Source organism: Palaemon carinicauda, chromosome 13, assembly GCF_036898095.1.
Source record: "Palaemon carinicauda isolate YSFRI2023 chromosome 13, ASM3689809v2, whole genome shotgun sequence".
Classification (NCBI taxonomy): Eukaryota; Metazoa; Arthropoda; class Malacostraca; order Decapoda; family Palaemonidae; genus Palaemon; species Palaemon carinicauda.
In genome coordinates this window covers 129,614,132-129,632,719 of record NC_090737.1, presented here as the reverse complement: position 1 = coordinate 129,632,719, position 18,588 = coordinate 129,614,132, and positions in this window count along the sequence as shown.

Sequence of the window (18,588 nt, the reverse complement as noted above, 5' to 3'; positions counted from 1 at the left end):
AATCCGCAGGTCAGATTCTGCTTCATATCTTCAGAGGGGGGTCTTGAAGGTATGCTGTCCGAAGTATTTTGATGTAGATACGATGCATTGAGAAAAGAGCTTCTCTCACCCGCCACTTTCGTTTGGTTCTACTTATAGAAGGCCTATAGCTTTCATCCTACCGAAATTTTCTGTTCCTACCAAGTTGACAAGCAGGTGTACCATGTATCCTACCCCTTTAATTACTAGTTGACCTAACAACCAATTACAGACTCATGTAGATAGCTTGAAATTAAAACATCATAATGAACTCGCTTGGTCACATGTACAGTATGTGCTGCGCGCGAAAGTGGCGGGTGAGACAGAATATATCGTGTCGAACTCTGACGGGCCGACCAAGGTGAATGGCCCGTGCCAACGAGAACTGTTGGCTATAATCAAGGCCAATATAGAGGAGGTCAGGCGGTGAGGAGATTTACAGTGACTCACCTCTCTCAGCGGGCCTCATCTCTAGCCCAAGGCCAGTATAGGCCTTGCTCTAGCCACACCTGTCACTGAGTCTGGGGTCCGATAGTAGCTGACCCGGCAGATAACATCTTTAATTACTCAAAAAAAATGCAGTCATTGCAAGACTGAAAAATTAATTATTTAATACCATAATAAGGCTAAGATATAAGGTGAAATAATTATTATCACAGCTGTCTTAAAAGGAGAAAAAAAAAAAACTTCCCTCTGAGAATCCTTAAGAAATAAACAAATTCATTCCAAGACTACCACAACATGCACTGCAGGGGGCCATACCCATGCCTTATCTTGGGCAGTTATGACAACAAAATTCCCACGGCCACTTGACAGGTGACACCAGGCCTCGTCTGGGCAGATGAGGCCCGCTAATTTGCCTCGGGCATTTCTCTCCGCCCGACCTCTCTATATTGGCTTTGGCTATAATCTACAGCAAACAAGCGACGATTTCGGTCACTTTACCTGGAGTTTTCGGTTTAGAGAAATCCTGAAACAGAAGATGGATTAAGGTCTTAAAGGTGGGTGGGATCTGTCAGTTATAATCCCGGATATATTGTCCTTTTTTTTTTCTTTCTTTTTTTTCCCAGATGCTCAGTGGAAACCAATTAAAAACTTTGGAAGGATTTTGATCCTAGGACAACCAGAGATACACAGGGAGGACATTGTTAAATTACAAGTTATTTAAAAATACTTTTCCTTAAGACCCACGTGTCTTATTCATAGTATTGCTCTTCTAGCTTTAATTGTATATAACTATTATATATATGATACATGCATACACAGTATTATATATATATATATATATATATATATATATATATATATATATATATATATATATATATATATGCATACATACATATATATATATATATATATATATATATATATATATATATATATATATATATATATATATATATAAATATAACTGGGTTGTCTCGAAATTAACAAAATGTACAGAAAACTAATGTGATTGCAAATTTCCCCCTAAATGGAGTACTAAAAAAAAAAATGGAAATAACCAGTTGAAGAGCTAAATGCCAAACTACTTAGGCAAAGAGAGGATTAGTCTGGTATGACAAATCAGTAAATACACAGGTCAGATTCGTCGTTCATTTCTTTACCGGGTGGTCTTGAAGGTACGATCAAGCTATAGACCTTGGGTATGATGTCCGAAATGTTTTGATGGATATACGATACTTTCGTTTGGTTTGACTATACATACATATACCAAAGGCACTTCCCATCAACAAGAAACAAAAACAAAAAAGGGGACCTCTACTCTCTACGTTCCTCCAGCCTAACCAGGGACTCAGCCGAGTTCAGCTGGTACTGCTATAGTCTGTCCAGAATGTCATGAAACATAGAGTAGGTTTCCGACGTTGCCGCTTTGCGCCAATTTCATTCATTAAATCTCACTTAAGGCGAAAAAACAGTGTAGATTTGGCATACACTATGCCACATCTCTCTCTGTCTCAGGTCAGGAAGGTTAAGTAGCTTACCACTTTGGTTCTGATACCCAAGCGTGACGGTTTAAGATGGAAGGCTCCCCACGACAGCAATTAACTGCTCAGACGCAAGAAGTCATCTTCAATGTCCACGAGTACTTCAAAAGGGAGAAAGAAGACAAAACTGTTATGCACGGCTTTGGCAAGGCAGTACAACGTACAATGGATGCAACTAAGCAGTGCAGAAGTACGATATATCGCATTTGTAAGGAAGGAAAAGACAGCTTAGAAGAAAATGAAGCTCCCGTTTTTAACGTAAAGAAAAGGAAAAGACCACCAACTGTAACCAACATCGATGGATTTGATCAGTGCGGTTTACGAAGGACAGATCTCGGTTATTATGTCAGAAAGGAAATTCCAACGCTGGATAGCATTCTACTTGAAGTCAAAGAAAATATTGGATCTAGTGGATGCAGAGAATCTTTACGTAAGATACTTAAAGAAATTGGATTTAAATACGGAAGAGTTAACGGGCGGAAATTTCTACTGAGGAGAAGTGATATTGCAAGTGCCAGGACCAAGTTCCTACGTGACATGAAAAATATTAGGGGTACAGGAAAAAAGTCTGTTATATTTCTGGATGAAACCTGGATTAATCAGAATTATACAGTCACCGAGTGTTGGATGGATGAAAGTTCGACAGGAGCAACTGGAATAAACCCACCAATCAGGAAAGGGAATAAAATTATCATTTTGCATGCTGGATCTGAGCAAGGATTCGTGCCAAATGCACAGTTGGTATTCCAAGCAAAGAACGACAGTGACTATCACCACCAAATGAGTCATATTGTATTCGAAAAATGGTTTCGAGAGAAGTTCATACCCAATATACCACAACAGTCCGTCATAATTATGGACAACGCATTATACCATTCAGTGCAAAGTGACAAACCTCCTACCATGGCAAGCACAAAGGGAGCGATCCAAGACTGGTTAAGAAATAAAGGTGAAAATCCCCCAGAATATCTGACGAAGTGTGAATTGCTTGAAATGGTGAAAGCAGTGAAACATGGAAATGCTCCAAAATATGTCATCGACAAAATAGCTTTGGAAAAAGATCACAGGGTCGTAAGGCTGCCACCTTATCACTGCCATTATAGTGCAAATGAACTCATTTGGGCGCAGATTAAAGACTATGTAGCCAAAAGGAATACATTTAAAATGACAGATCTAACATCTTTGCTGCGAGTGGCACTGTCATGCGTGACAGCAGAAAATTGGAAAAATGCCGTTAATCATGTTGAAGACATCATTATAAAAGACACAGAGAATGATGTTGCTATGAATCAGTTTGTTGATTCATTTGTTATAGAAGTAACTTCATCTGATGAAGAATAGTATAGAACACATTAATGCTGAAAAACACTGGAGGAAAGATGATTTAATTTAATGAAAACTTCTGTTTTATTTTGTTGTTTAGTTTTATCCTGTGACGGTAAACAACACATATTTTTGTAAACAATTTATTTTATGGGAAAAATCTTTATCGATTTCACTGCATACATTTGTTTTACTCCTTGTTTCTATGTTAGAGGTTTCATCCTCATATGAGAATTTACTTCCTGTTAACCAAGACAATTTTATTTTTATACTAAAACAGTGCCTTATTTTAAAGAAAATGTCTATTAACTTTATCGTTTCATTATCCTAAAATCCAAGAAATTGTTTTAATTGAGAAAAGTATTATTTTATGAAATATTTGATGTCAGGCACATTCATCAATTCTACAACAAATATGGTAAGAGAGAGAGAGAGAGAGAGAGAGAGAGAGAGAGAGAGAAAGAGAGAGAGAGAGAGAAAATGACGATGCCAGGCTACAGATATCTTCAAGAACCTGACTACACATTTGATAATGTTCAAATATAAACTGATTCAATCAGAATTCAAATTATATAAAGAATAAAAGTTAAAGCTTTATGAGTAATAAAGCTCGAAAACATTTAGTACATTAAGATTCCAGTATTGTACTGAACTAGATTGATCGTAGGGTACAAAACGTTAAATTTTTATTTTCATCTGAGATGGATCTCTTCAAAGTTGTAGAAATACTACGATATGTATTAATGGACATTTACTTGTCTCCCGTACTTTATATAGTGCTCGAACTCTCCCTAAAAAATTTTTTTTACATGAATGTTTTTAAAATAAACAAAGCAATCAACTTTATGAGCTGTTTTCGAAACACAAGGTCAACTTAATCCACAACAACCATTCAGCTTTTGTGTGACTGGAAAGATCCAGATTATGGGATTAAAAAGGAAATTTTACGACCGTATTAAAGCACCCGGAATGGAAGGATGCTGGGATTAGCTTAAGTTAGATTAAAAGTCTTGAGGAAGTTTGGCATCGCCGCAAACCTACTCGATGTTTCATGACATTCTAGACAGACTATAGGGTGCCACAGCCCAACCACTTCGTAGTAGTCTTATCCGACTTGAAACTTGGTAGGATACAAACTAGAACCTGTGCTAGCACTGCTTAAACTATCTTATCATTTATCTACATTTACCATTTTGTTTCCATGCCTTGCCCCAGTGATTTTCCCCTAGATTCTTTATTGCAGGGTTGTTGTAACCTGATTGGTAACGTTCCTGGCTGGTGTTTGCCAGACAGGGGCTCGAATCCCACTCAGACTCGGTAACGCCTTTAGTGTCTGCAACCTTACCACCCTAGTGAGCTAAGGTTAGTGTGTTTGGGGGAGCCCATAGGTCTATCTGATGAGTCATGAGCAGCCATTGCCTGACCCTAGCTTGGGCGGAGACGGGGCTTGGGCGCTGATCATATAATATATGGTCATTCTCTAGGGCATTGTCCTGCTTGCTAGGGCAATGTCACTGTCCTTTGCCTCTGTCATTCAGGAGTGGTCTTTAAACCATTAATGCGAGTTGATGATAAGTTTAGTTTCAAAATCAATGTGGATAATAGCCAATATATTGATGATTATTAAAACTTAGATTTATGGAGATCATATGATCATATTTACATGACTGATTTATCGATGCTGTTAGAAAATAGCTTTAAAAATAGGTTATGAGTTGAGCTACAATACCTACCAGCATTGACTTTTCCTCCTTGAGCAGTCAATAATCAGAAGATATCAATGTTTTATGAGCTGAAATTTCTTCTTTTTTATTATTATCATTAGTTACTTCTCAAGCCTTTACCAAATACTGTCAAAAAATGAATCATAAAAAAGGACAATTCAATCTCTCATTTGATCATAATTCAACAATTTCCTTTCTAATCAAACCTGAGTTATATCTCCATGCTGGTATGGTTTATATTCATATACCCAGTTTTTTTTTATCAGTTACTTCTCCAGTCTTTGCCAAATACTGTCCAAAATTTAATCGTAAAAAAGGATAATTTAATCTCTCATTTGATCATAATGACGTTTTCCTTTCTAATTAATCTTGAGTTGTGTGTTCTCGTTAGCATCGTTTCGATTCATATACCAGGTAGAAGATTAGCGTTTCTCAGAAGAATAATGAAGTTATATATCTATCCTAAGGTTCTGTGTCCTGTAGATTTTTTATCAGCAGATGTATATGAATTATGCCTCTCCACAAGATTATTTCGTTTTTAGTTTATTAGAACAACCTTCCAGAGAGCTCTTTGAGCCTTAAGAACCTAGACATAGTCTGAGAGATCAGAGAGGATTTGGCCACGGGAAGAATTAATGGAGTTTCAAACGCACCAACTTAGGGATTCAGCAGCGAAATCCAACAACTTTAACCTTCAGCGATTACAATATGGTAGTTCTTATCTGATGTCTTCAGAGAATTCTGGGAAATATATAATGAAAGCCTATCCTGAGTCTAAATTATTTATATTGGGAAGATGTACGAGAGAGAGAGAGAGACTGACTACCTTCAGCCTAAATAATTTATATTAGGAAAATGTAAAGAGAGAGAGAGAGAGAGAGAGAGAGAGAGAGAGAGAGCCCATCTTCAGCCTGAATAATTGAGGTGCTGTTTATAGTATGTGACCTACCTTTTTTCAAATTTTGGGTCGAGTAAGTGGCCTACACGATTTGAATATGTCCTAACTCAGTGAGAGTACATTTGTATATATAATTTTCTTATATCCTCGAGAATGCATGAAAGTAAGTTGGCATCGTTTTCCTGAGCTCTTCAATGTCACAGAAGAATCATTCAAATTCCAAATTGTAACTTTCCTGTCTTTGAGAATAGATTTGTGCTTGCATGCACTTCTCTCATCCGTCTGTCAATTTTGAGGCCCACTGAATATTTGATAGAGACGTTAAGAGAAGCATTGCTTCAATTTTGACTATTTCATTAAACTTGGGCCTGATGCAATTGTAACTAGTAACAGCCTCATCTCTCTCTCTCTCTCTGCCAGTGGGTATTGCCTAAATGTTTCAGTTGTTTAAGTTCTCTCTCTCTTTCTCTCTCTCTCTCTCTCTCTCTCTCTCTCTCTCTTTATGCCAGTGGGTTTTGCCTCAGTGTTTCAGTTGTTTAATCGCTCTCTCTCTCTCTCTCTCTCTCTCTCTCTCTCTCTATGCCAGTGGGTATTGCCTCAATGTTTCAGTTGTTTAAGTTTTTTCTCTCTCTCTCTCTCTCTCTCTCTCTTTATGCCAGTGGGTTTTGCCTCAATGTTTCAGTTGTTTAATCGCTCTCTCTCTCTCTCTCTCTCTCTCTCTCTATGCCAGTGGGTATTGCCTAAATGTTTCAGTTGTTTAAGTTCTCTCTCTCTCTCTCTCTCTCTCTCTCTCTCTTTATGCCAGTGGGTTTTGCCTCAATGTTTCAGTTGTTTAATCGCGCTCTCTCTCTCTCTCTCTCTCTCTGCCAGTGGGTATTGCCTAAATGTTTCAGTTGTTTAAGTTCTCTCTCTCTCTCTTTATGCCAGTGGGTTTTGCCTCAATGTTTCAGTTGTTTAATCTCTCTCTCTCTCTCTCTCTCTCTCTCTCTCTCTATGCCAGTGGGTATTGCCTCAATGTTTCAGTTGTTTAAGTTCTCTCTCTCTCTCTCTCTCTCTCTCTCTCTCTCTTTATGCCTGTTGGTGTCGCCTCAATGTTTCAGTTGTTTAAGTTCTCTCTCTCTCTCTCTCTCTCTCTCTCTCTCTCTCTCATTACCCTTCTTTGGAAAGGAACACAAATGCTTAATTAAATCATCTTTATTAGATTACCACTCTTGACATTTGCAATATACCATTCCCCCTTTATAAATGAGTCCACTGGATTTTAGAACGATTGTCGTATAGAAGCCAACAAGATTAAAGGAGCATTAAGCACTCGCTTTGACACTCAATTTCTGCTCTTTATTCAAAACTCCTTTTTGAAATATATTTCTATGTGAATTCTGGAAATATATTTTGACGTCCTTGAAACGATTTTCTGTTCACGTTTATATCATACCTCAGTGAATATACAATGGATTTATCTTCATAATTTTCATACAAAAATATTTTAGTATTTCGTAAGTTCTTTCAGAAATGCATAGAAATTCTTAAAAACAGATTTAAAAGAATGCTTTTATAAGCTCAGAAAGGCCTCAACAAGGCATTCCTCGTCCCACGTAGGTGAAGCCAAGCAAAGCTTTACTGTTGTTTGCTTTATGTTGTAACTCACAGCAACCCTCTTATTTTTCTTTCGAATTTAAATTTTATGCTCTCGAATTAATAAACAGAGGACAGACACAGGGGAGACTTGAGGCATAAAGCATAGGACCATTTAAAGTCGAGTGCTCTCCCTTCTAAGAACGGAAACTTTATATAACTCGCAACACACACATCAGAAACCTTCTCATTCTTTTTTTTTTTTTTTCATATTTAAAGTATTTGCTCTCGAATTAATAAACAGAGGACAGACAGTATAGGACTTTAAAGTCGAGTGCTCTCGCTTTCACGAGCGGAAACAAATAAAAAAACAAATTTGAAACCTATAACAGCTTGAACTGGTACCTGGAGATCAACTCGGATGGGGAGATTTCCTTTATGAATATCCATGGAAACACGAGGAGCTGTTCGGAGCTCAAAGTTAACCAAGGCCTTGAGGTTAACAACAGGACTTGTGCTTTCCAAATGACACCGTACCCTTCCCTACCCATTACCTCCGCCAACGAAGATGGAAGGAGGTTATGTTTAACACCCTGTTTGTGTTTTTTTATGAGTGTGTGATTGTTTGTAAACATCTTCCTGACCACAATTTTAATCGTAGAGTAATGAAACTTGCTGGGATTATCTAATATGTAAAAAGTTTGAAATTATTAAATTTTGGAAGGTCAAGCAAAATGTCCAATTCATTTAGTCAGCCATAAGTTTGGACATCGTTGTCACAGAGACTTTAAACTTGGCTCATATTTTACTGTGTAAAAATCCACGCCAATCAATACTTGTTAAATTCAAAGGTCAAGGTCGAGCAAAAGGCCGAGAAATAAGTTGCCGCGGAGGAGCTCTGTGCTCTACTGAGTGCCCCTCTAGTTGTTTATGTATCCAGTGCTCTCTCTCTCTCTGAAATCCTATTGGTTCATTTAAAAAGGCAGCGACCAAACCAGCCGCGTCTGCCGAACCATCTCGCGCAGAATTATAAGAAATGAGAGAGAGAGAGAGAGAGAGAGAGAGAGAGAGAGAGCAGGGAAGGGAAAGAACGCAGTAAAACCTTGAGATTAAGAGCTTGTCTGGAAATTTAGCGGTTTTTCAAAATAATCATCTGTTTTGACGTTGTTACTGTTTTCGAATGATTTATAGTTAACTTGTTCTCATCATTTATTTATTTCCTTATTTCCTTTCCTCACTGGTCTATTTTCCCTATTGAAGCCCTTGGGCTTATAGCATCTTGCTTTTCCAACTAGGGTTATAGCTTCGCTAGTAATAATAATAATGATAATAATAATAAGCAGGGAAGGCTACTTTTGATAGTTTCAGGACACGATGAACAATTTTGAGATAGAACAGGAAATAAGAGAAATTAAGGTGTGCTTCTCTCCCCCCAATCATTAAAACTTAATTAATTTCATAAAGGCATCATCACAAATAGGGACACCCTGACGAAAAGGTGTGAATATGAGTAAAAGTTTTTTTTTCAATGTGAAGCAACAATGCTAATGAATACTCTTCCGAAGAAATCAATTTCAAAACCATACCAAATAGATGATTTTTTTTTTTTTTTTTTTGTTGGATATGAAACTTTTCAACTAGCGTTACACAAAGCTTATAAATGACGCAGATCCTATAATAATTGCAGCTAAATAACGAATAAGAGAGCTTATTATAGAGTATCGGGTGTGGATGAGATCATAATGAGGGGTAGACAGAGATGGTTTGGGCATGCCCTTCGCACTCCCCAACAGAGATTAGCTCGCCAACGTTTTGACTAGGCTCCACAAGGCACTAGAAGAATTGGGAGACCCAGGCCTACATAGCTGAGGACTATGAAATGTGAAATAGATGATGAATAGAAAAGTATTGAATTAAAAGCTCAAGATAGAGACGACTGGCGAAATCTAACCGAAGCCCTTTGAGTCACAATGCGCGTGGGAGGTTTAAGCGATTGAAAAAAAAATAGCGTATTCTAAAGAAATTTAATAATGGACTTATGATGCGAGGATATTTATGGTTGATGTGCATATTTGTATGTATATATACACACACGCACGCACACACACACACACACACACACACACACATATATATATATATATATATATACACGAGAGCACTAACTCAAATCCAATCAAATCTCCATTTTTCCTTTCGTGGCTATAACACATATCTTATGCTCATCACATGTCTTCTTTCGTGATTATTAATTTATATATATATATATATATATATATATATATATATATATATATATATATATATATATATGTATATATATATATTATATATTTTATTTTATCAATAAGATAATAAATAGTTAAATAAATTACCTGATGTTCAGTATAACATTACATAAAATTCGAGGTATCGAGATTTTAAAACTAACGTTTTTTCTATAACGACTCTTACCATAATTATGACTAAAATAATAATACCAGTTCCCTAATATCGCAAGAGGGTCTGCCCCAATGTTTTATTCTTCTCCTGTACTTCTCTTTCTCCCTATTTCCTTATTCTTTCCCATCCCAAGTACCTGCCTTTGAGCTCTATACTGGATTGTATCCAGGGGTACTCTTCCTTTCCCCACTTCCCTATTCTTATCATTATTATGTTGACGACGACGGATAAGGATAAGGAAGTAAGGGAATATGGGGAAAAGAAGAGTACTCCTGGATACAATCCAGTTTAGAGCTCAAAGGCAGGTACTCGGGATGGGAAAGAATAAGGAAAAATGGAAGAAAGAGAAGTACGGGAGAAGAAAATTATGTTGGTTAGGAAGAAAAGCTTATTATATGCCAAAAGTTACTTTCAAATTAATAAATCTTTAAACAACGTAGATTATGATCGCACAAAGATTTTTGTTAATAAAATCGATTTGCATAAATTGTTTGATTTTCTTTCATGTCATCAGGCCACGTGCCGAGTATTAGAAAAATTTCTATTTGATATTGTAAGTCAATTTAAAAAAGAAAAACGTTGTCGACATGGAATTTTCTCTGATAATGAAAATATCTTTGTATATTTTGAGTTTGGAAAGTCTTGAAGTAAAAATGGTGTAAGAAAAGGGACGTCAAACGGCGTTTTTTATCTTCATATAAATTGTTTAAAACTTTTTGAAACAGATTTTTATATCCTTTTACAGGAAATTTAATATCCAGCGTGTTTCGTCAAGATCAAATAAGTCTTATTTCTTAGAAATATATTAAGTCTGTTCCAAATTTGTCACGAACAAATTACTCTTGGTAGAATTTTGATAAGAAATGTGTCCAAAACAAATAACTTTATTTCCTAGAAATTTATTAGAATTGTTCCAAATTTGTAACGAACAAATAACTCATATTAGAATTTTGATCGAAAATGTGTCAAGAACAAATAAATTTATTTCTTAGAAATATATTAAAATTCTGTTCCAAATTTGTCACAAACAAATTACTCTTAGTAGAATTTTGATTAAATGTGTCAAGAAGAAATAACTTACATCTTAAAAAGTTAATGAATTTTGTTCCAAACTTCACCAGAAATCGAGACATGAATCAGCCACTGTTGGACTGTCCTACGATAAAAGCAGAATAGAAATGATAAACTCACCGTCTTGGTCCTCAGTATGTGTGGCTTCCTCGCTTGCCTGCAGTAAACAGACCAGGCCAAGTCGCCAGGCCAAGGCCAAGGCGGTAGATCAGTGGGGGGGGGGGGGGGCGAACTCTAAATAAAAATCACAATTTGACACTAGGGATATAAGAGTTGCCCTTTTACCAATTTCTTATCTTGTGGACTTTTACAATTAAAACAATACTGTAAAATTCAGAATATATTCTTTATTACATTTAGGGATATCGAGATAATATTGACTAGCTTAAGCAGAAGGTAGAAATAGAAGATTCAGATAAAACAATTGGTTTTTTAAATGCGGACAAGCACAGCACCATAAATTCACCTGGGTGGTAAAGTACTATGACTCAATGAGAGAGCAGGTCCAAAAGGCCCTGCCTGGGGCCATAAGCTGAGTTTAATCTATATCCTACGCATCCTACAACCAAAGTCCTAAAGGCCCCGGGGCCATAAACTCAGTTTAATCTATATCCTATGACCAGGAAAGCAGGATTATATTCGCTTCCTGTCAACCGCTAAAAACATCTGTTTTTCCCTCCGGAGCTGGACCCTGAATCCCCACGTGACTATCCCTAAGAGGCTGGACACAGAATTCCCACGTGGCTATTCCTAAGAGGCTGGAACTGGAATCCCCATGTGGAAATTCCTACAAAGCCTTTGATGAAAGTCACCTAGAATTATTTCTACAGTCTCTACATCCTCCAGATATCTGAGATTGGCGAATTTATTGGGTTAATATAACGAAAAGTTTCTCTCTCTCTCTCTCTCTCTCTCTCTCTCTCTCTCTCTCTCTCTCTCTCAATTTTATCGGATAAATTCTGTACTAAAACCGGAACACAAATAAATTGTATTATAATGTTATAGATTTCTTTGAATTTCTTAAATCTTTAAACCCTGGTAATCTTAAGAATAAGTCTGTAATTTACCGGTATAACTTATAGCATATTTTTCCAATAATTTACGTACGTTTGCACAAATATATTATCGCATAAATCAATGAACTGTATTCGAAATGAACAGTTTTTTTTTTAAGTCGGTTGAATACATTTGAATTTCCATTTAATTATATAGTTGCAGTTTCTCTGTGCCTTTATCTCCTAGCTAATATTCATAAGTTTGTTTATCTTCTTCTTCTTCTTTGTCTACATCTTTTCCCACTTCTATGTAGGGTCGATGTTTCTGGTCAGCTTTCTCCATCTACCTCTGTCCCAGGGTTAAAAGAATACCTTTTAACCCTGCTCTGTCCCACACCTCATCACTGGTTAATCCCTTTGATCGAAGGTCATCCTTGATACAGTCCACCTACCTTCGCTTTGGTCTCCCTCTCCTTCTCGTTCCCTGTACCTCCATTTCCATCACTCTCCTCCCAATATACTGTTCATCTCTTCTCATGACGTGACCATACCACCTCAGTCTACTTTCTTGGATCTTATCTGATAGTTTTCTAACTCCTGTGGTACCCCTAATTACCTCATTCCGTATCTTATCTCTTCTTGTCACCCCACACATCCATCTCAACATTCTCATCTCTGCCACATCCATCTTCTTCTCTTCTGTCTCTTTTATTGCCCGTCTCCGCTCCATACATCATTGCCGGTCTCACAACTGTCCTGTGTACTTTACCTTTCAACTTAACCCCTTTTTCCTGTCGCATAGTACTCTACGCACTTTTTTATCCAATTCTTCCATCCTGCTTGTATTCTGTGGTTTATTTCTGCCCCCAGATCTAATATTCATAAGTTTTTTTATACGTTTTTTTTTTCTATTTTTTGACTCGACAATAAATATTGCTTGAATATTCCATGTTAAATCGGTATTTGCGACTAAAAATATAAGCTCTTATCTATCTATCCTTTCAGAACCAATCAAAGATAATAACCCCGAAGTTATTGATATTTTCTCTCAACTATATGAATTTTTATATTGAAATGTTATTCTCTGCACAAGGACATGCACGTCCAAATTAACCTTGGCTCCAACAATAACTACAGAACTCCCACTGAGGCACACGATAGCGGCGAACAAACTACAGTCAATTCCAAACGAGTTAACTAAACTAAGTTCATTTGTTTTCTATTGAAATATCTCTATCTACACAATAATATGCACCTCCAAATTAGCTTCAGCTCCAATGATAACTACAGAGCTCCCACTGAGGCATATGACAGGGGCGGACAAACTACAGTCAATTCTAAACGAGGCAACTGAACTAAGTAAATTTGTTTCCTATTGAAATGACTTTAGGTACACAATGATATGCACGTCCAAACACAGTCTAAGTAACTCAACCTTGAGTGCAAATTAAACTCAACTCCAATAATAACTAAAGAACTCCCCACTGAAGCATACGACAGCGGCGGACAAAATGCAGTCAATTCCAAACGAGAGCTCCTTGAACGAGAGTTAACTAAACTAAATAGATTTGTTTCATATTGAAATGTCTTTCTCTGCAAAATGATATCCACATCCAAATTAGCCTCCCACTGAGGCATACTACAGTGGCTGACAGACGAGTCAGCTGAACTAAGTACATTTGTTTCATATTGAAATGTCACTAGCCACACAATGATATGCACGTCCAAACACAGTCTAAGTAACTCAACCTTGAGTGCAAATTAGCCTCAGCTCCAATGATAACTAAAGAACTCCCCACTGAGGCATACGACAGCGGCGGACAAACTGCAGTTAATTCCAAACGAGAGCTCCTTGAACGAGAGTCAACTAAACTAAGTACATTTGTTTCATATTGAAACATCTTTCTCTGCACAATCATATGCACGTCAAAATTAGTCTCAGCTCCAATAATAACTACAGAGCTCCCCACTGAGGCATACGACAGCGGCGGACAAACGGCATTCAATTCCAAATGAGAGCATCTTGAACGAGAGTTAACTAAACTAAGTACATTTGTTTCATATTGAAATGTCTTTCTCTGTACAATGATATCCACATCCAAATTAGCCTCCCAATGAGGCATAATACAGTGGCGGACAGACAAGTCAGCTGAACTAAGTACATTTGTTTCATATTGAAATGTCTCTAGCCACACAATGATATGCACGTCCAAACACGGCCTAAGTAACTCAACCTTGAGTGCTAATTAGCCTCAGCTCAAATAATAACTAAAGAACTCCCCACTGAGGCATATGACAGCGGCGAAGAAGCTGCAATCAATTTCAAACGAGAGCACACTGAATGAGAGTTAACTAAACTAAGAATATTTGTTTCCTATTGAAATGTCTATATCTAAACAATGATATGCACCTCAAAATTAGCCTCAGCTTCAATAATAACTAAAGAACTCCCCACTGAGGCATACGGCAGCGGCGGACAAACTACAGTCATTCCCAAACGTGAGCACCTTGAATGAGAGTAAACTAAACTAATTACATTTGTTACATATTGAAATGTCTTTCTATGCACAATGATATCCACATCCAAATTAGCCTCCCACTGAGGCATACAACAGTGGCGGACAGACGAGTCAGCTGAACTAAGTACATTTGTATCATATTTAAATGTCTCTAGCCACACAATGATATGCACGTCCAAACACAGTCTAAGTAACTCAACTGTAAGTGCAAATTAAACTCAACTCCAATAATAACTAAAGAACTCCCCACTGAAGCATACGACAGCGGCGGACAAAATGCAGTCAATTCCAAACGAGAGCACCTTGAACCAGAGTTAACTAAAATAAATATATTTGTTTCCTATTGAAACGTCTTTATCTAAACAATGATATGCACCTCCAAATTAGCCTCAGCTCCAATAATAACTAAAGAACTCCCCACTGAGGCATACGACAGCAGTGGACAAACTACAGTCAATTCCAAACGAGTTAACTAAACTAAGTTCATTTGTTTTCTATTGAAATGTCTCTATCTACACAATAATATGCACCTCCAAATTAGCCTCAGCTCCAATGATAACTAAAGAGCTCCCACTGAGGCATACGACAGCGGCAGACAAACTACAGTCAATTCTAAACGAGTCAACTGAACTAAGTAAATTTGTTTCCTATTGAAATGGCTTTAGGTACACAATGATATGCACGTCCAAACACAGTCTAAGTAACTCAATCTTGAGTGCAAATTAGCCTCAGCTCCAATAATAACTAAAGAACTCCCCACTGAGGCATATGACAGCGGCGGACAAACTGCAGTCATTTCCAAACGAGAGCACCTTGAACGAGAGTTAACTAAACTAAGTAGATTTGTTTTCTATTGAAATGTCTTTCTCAGCACAATGATATCCACATCCAAATTAGCCTCCCACTGAGTCATACTACAGTGGCAGACAGACGAGTCAGCTGAACTAAGTACATTTGTTTCATATTGAAATCTCTCTAGCCACACAATGATATGCACGTCCAAACACGGTCTAAGTAACTCAACCTTGATTGCAAATTAGCCTCGGCTCCAATAATAACTACATAACTCCCCTTTGAGGCATACGACAGCGGCGGACAAAGTAGAGTCATTTCCAAACGAGAGCACCTTGAACGAGAGTTAACTAAACTAAATATATTTGTTTCCTATTGAAATATCTTTATCTACACAATGATATGCACCTCCAAATTAGCCTCAGCTCCAATAGTAACTACAGAACTCCCACTGAGGCATACGACAGCGGCGGACAAACTACACTCGATTCCAAACGAGTCAGCTAAACTAAGTATATTTGTTCCCGATTGAAAGGTCTCTAGCCACAATGATATGCACATCCAAACATGGTCTAAGTAACTCAACCTTGAGTGCAAATTAGCCTCAGCTCCAATAATAACTAAAGAACTCCCCACTGAGGCATACGACAGCGGCGGACAAACTGCAGTCAATTCCAAACGAGAGTCAACTAGACCATATAAATGCAACGATATTCCAAGAGAAGATTTTTCCGTTTCGGCGACGCGGATGTCGAGGGAGAGTAAGTGCAATCTCTCTGGTGGGTTGTAAAGTCCATTTTTATGGCCTTTCTCCGCATATGATGAAGTCCGTCTCTGATGTCGAAGTGTGTCAGCTCATATGGCGAATACAGATGTGCGCTTTTTTATATATAAAGTTTTCAAGCATAACTTCAAGCTTTGGATCAATGGAAATACAAACTGGTCTCCTTATGTCTGTAGGGTCTCTTTTATTTATCATATTAGATATTCTGCATCTACAAACTTTATTTACAATTTAGACTAGGTTCTATTTCTGTTGTCTCTTTTATTGTGTTTATATTTGATATTTTGCATCTATTAACTTTATTTACAATTTAGACCAGGTTCTATATCTGTAGAGTCTCTTTTATTGTGTTTATATTTCATAGTCTGTATTCTATAAACTTTATTTACAATTTAGACTAGGTTCCATATATCCGTAGGGTCTCTGTCACTGTGTGTACATTTGATATTCTGCATCTATTATCTTTATTTACAATTTAGCTGTTTATGTTAATAATATTCCTTCTTTATATATAATCTCATATGTAATTATTAGTTATTTGTAAAACTATAAACTTTTCATAGTATCTTCTTGTATTTCACATTCAAATGTAACCGTAAAGCCTTTAAATCAAACATTCAAATTCCCATTTGATATGAATACTTCGAATATTGATATGTATTCAGTAATGATAGTTCATTATTGTCTGTGTTAACCATTCTTTAAGAATGGTAGAACGTCTTTGATATTTGAAAATTACTCTTAGGGACTATAAGAAATTTTCGGGTAGAGTATTTAACAGGAAAATTTGTTTTTTTTTTCCATATATATATGTATATGTATATATATATATATATATATATATATATATATATATATATATATATATATATATATATATATATAAATATATATATATATATATATATATAAATATATATATATATATATATGTATATATATATAATATGTATGTATGTATTCATATTGAAATATAAATATATCTATATTTTTATTTACTGGCATACTGCAAAATTAGCTCCGAGAAAAAGCTTTCATATTATTTATTGTTTATATGGATCTTTAATAACACACATGCGCACTCACACATATAGATAGATAGAAAGATATATAGATAAATGGGCTAAGAGATAGATAGATATATGTGTGAGTGTGATAGTTTGTGAATCTATACCAATCACAAGTTTCAAATTCGTTTGTCTTGGGAAATTTGACTGACCAACAACACAAATACATGTGTCGTTATAACTTACAATAAAGGTTTAAAGGCCACAAATGAATGGCAGGGGCTAGGAACAGTCATAATGCCATACCGAGAAGGAAAATGCCCTAGAGACTGACCACATATACATATGATCAGCGCCCAAGACCTCTCTCCATCCAAGCTAGGATCAAGGAAAGCCAGGCAATGGCTACTGATGACGCAGCCAATAGACCTGTAGGCTCCCCCAAACACCCAATCCTTAGCTCACAAGGATGAAAGGTTGCAGCGACTAAATGAACTAACAAGTTTGAGCGGGAATCGAACCCCAGTCTGGCTTTCACCAGTTAGGGACGTTACCACGTTGTCCACCATAACCTTATGTGTACTATTGTCATTAACGTAGTAAAGAACGCTTTTTTTTCGATTTTTTTTAAATTGCATTGCTCTTGGCACAGCCTCTTACTTATAACCCGTTCAGTTCCATGAACAATAATTACAACAGAGGTAAAAGAGAATGAAGCCATAATCTATGATAGAGAGGACGACCTAAAATATAGAAGCGAAATTTCATGAAGACTATTATAGTGAAAATAATTACGTATAAGTGTAAGAAGAAGTATCTACATGCTATTTAGGTATTGCGAAGCCTTTGCCATTACATGGCTGGCTTGATATAAATCGCCAAGGTTACTGATAAGAGGATAATAGTGACAAGGCTAATGGAAAATAATCTTAACGTCCAGAATTATTATTATTATTATTATTATTATTATTATTATTATTATTAATTGCTAAGCTGTAACCCTAGTTGGAAAAGCAGGATGCTATAAGCCTAAGGGCTCCAACAGTGAAAACAGTCCAGTGAGGAAAGGAAATAAGGAAAGATCACAAGAGAAGTTTAAGAACAATAATAACATTAAAATAAATCTTTCATATATAAACTATAGAAACTTGAAAATAACAAGTTGAACTTCGAGATAGCGAGAGGAAGAGAAACAAGAAAGAATAGTGAGCCCGAGTGTGCCCTCAATCAAGAGATATCAGTGGAATGATACTGTATTCCTAATGATTGTATGCTAATTGAAATATACAGAACAGATATTTTGTCTCTCGGAATGTCATTAATAACAGCACTTAGACGCGATGTTGATGCCAGTTATTGTAACACGATTAAGAAAACGGGACAATTTTTGAAAGCATAAGAAAAATAAGGAAACCAGCCCCACACACGCACACACACAGGTCACTCTGA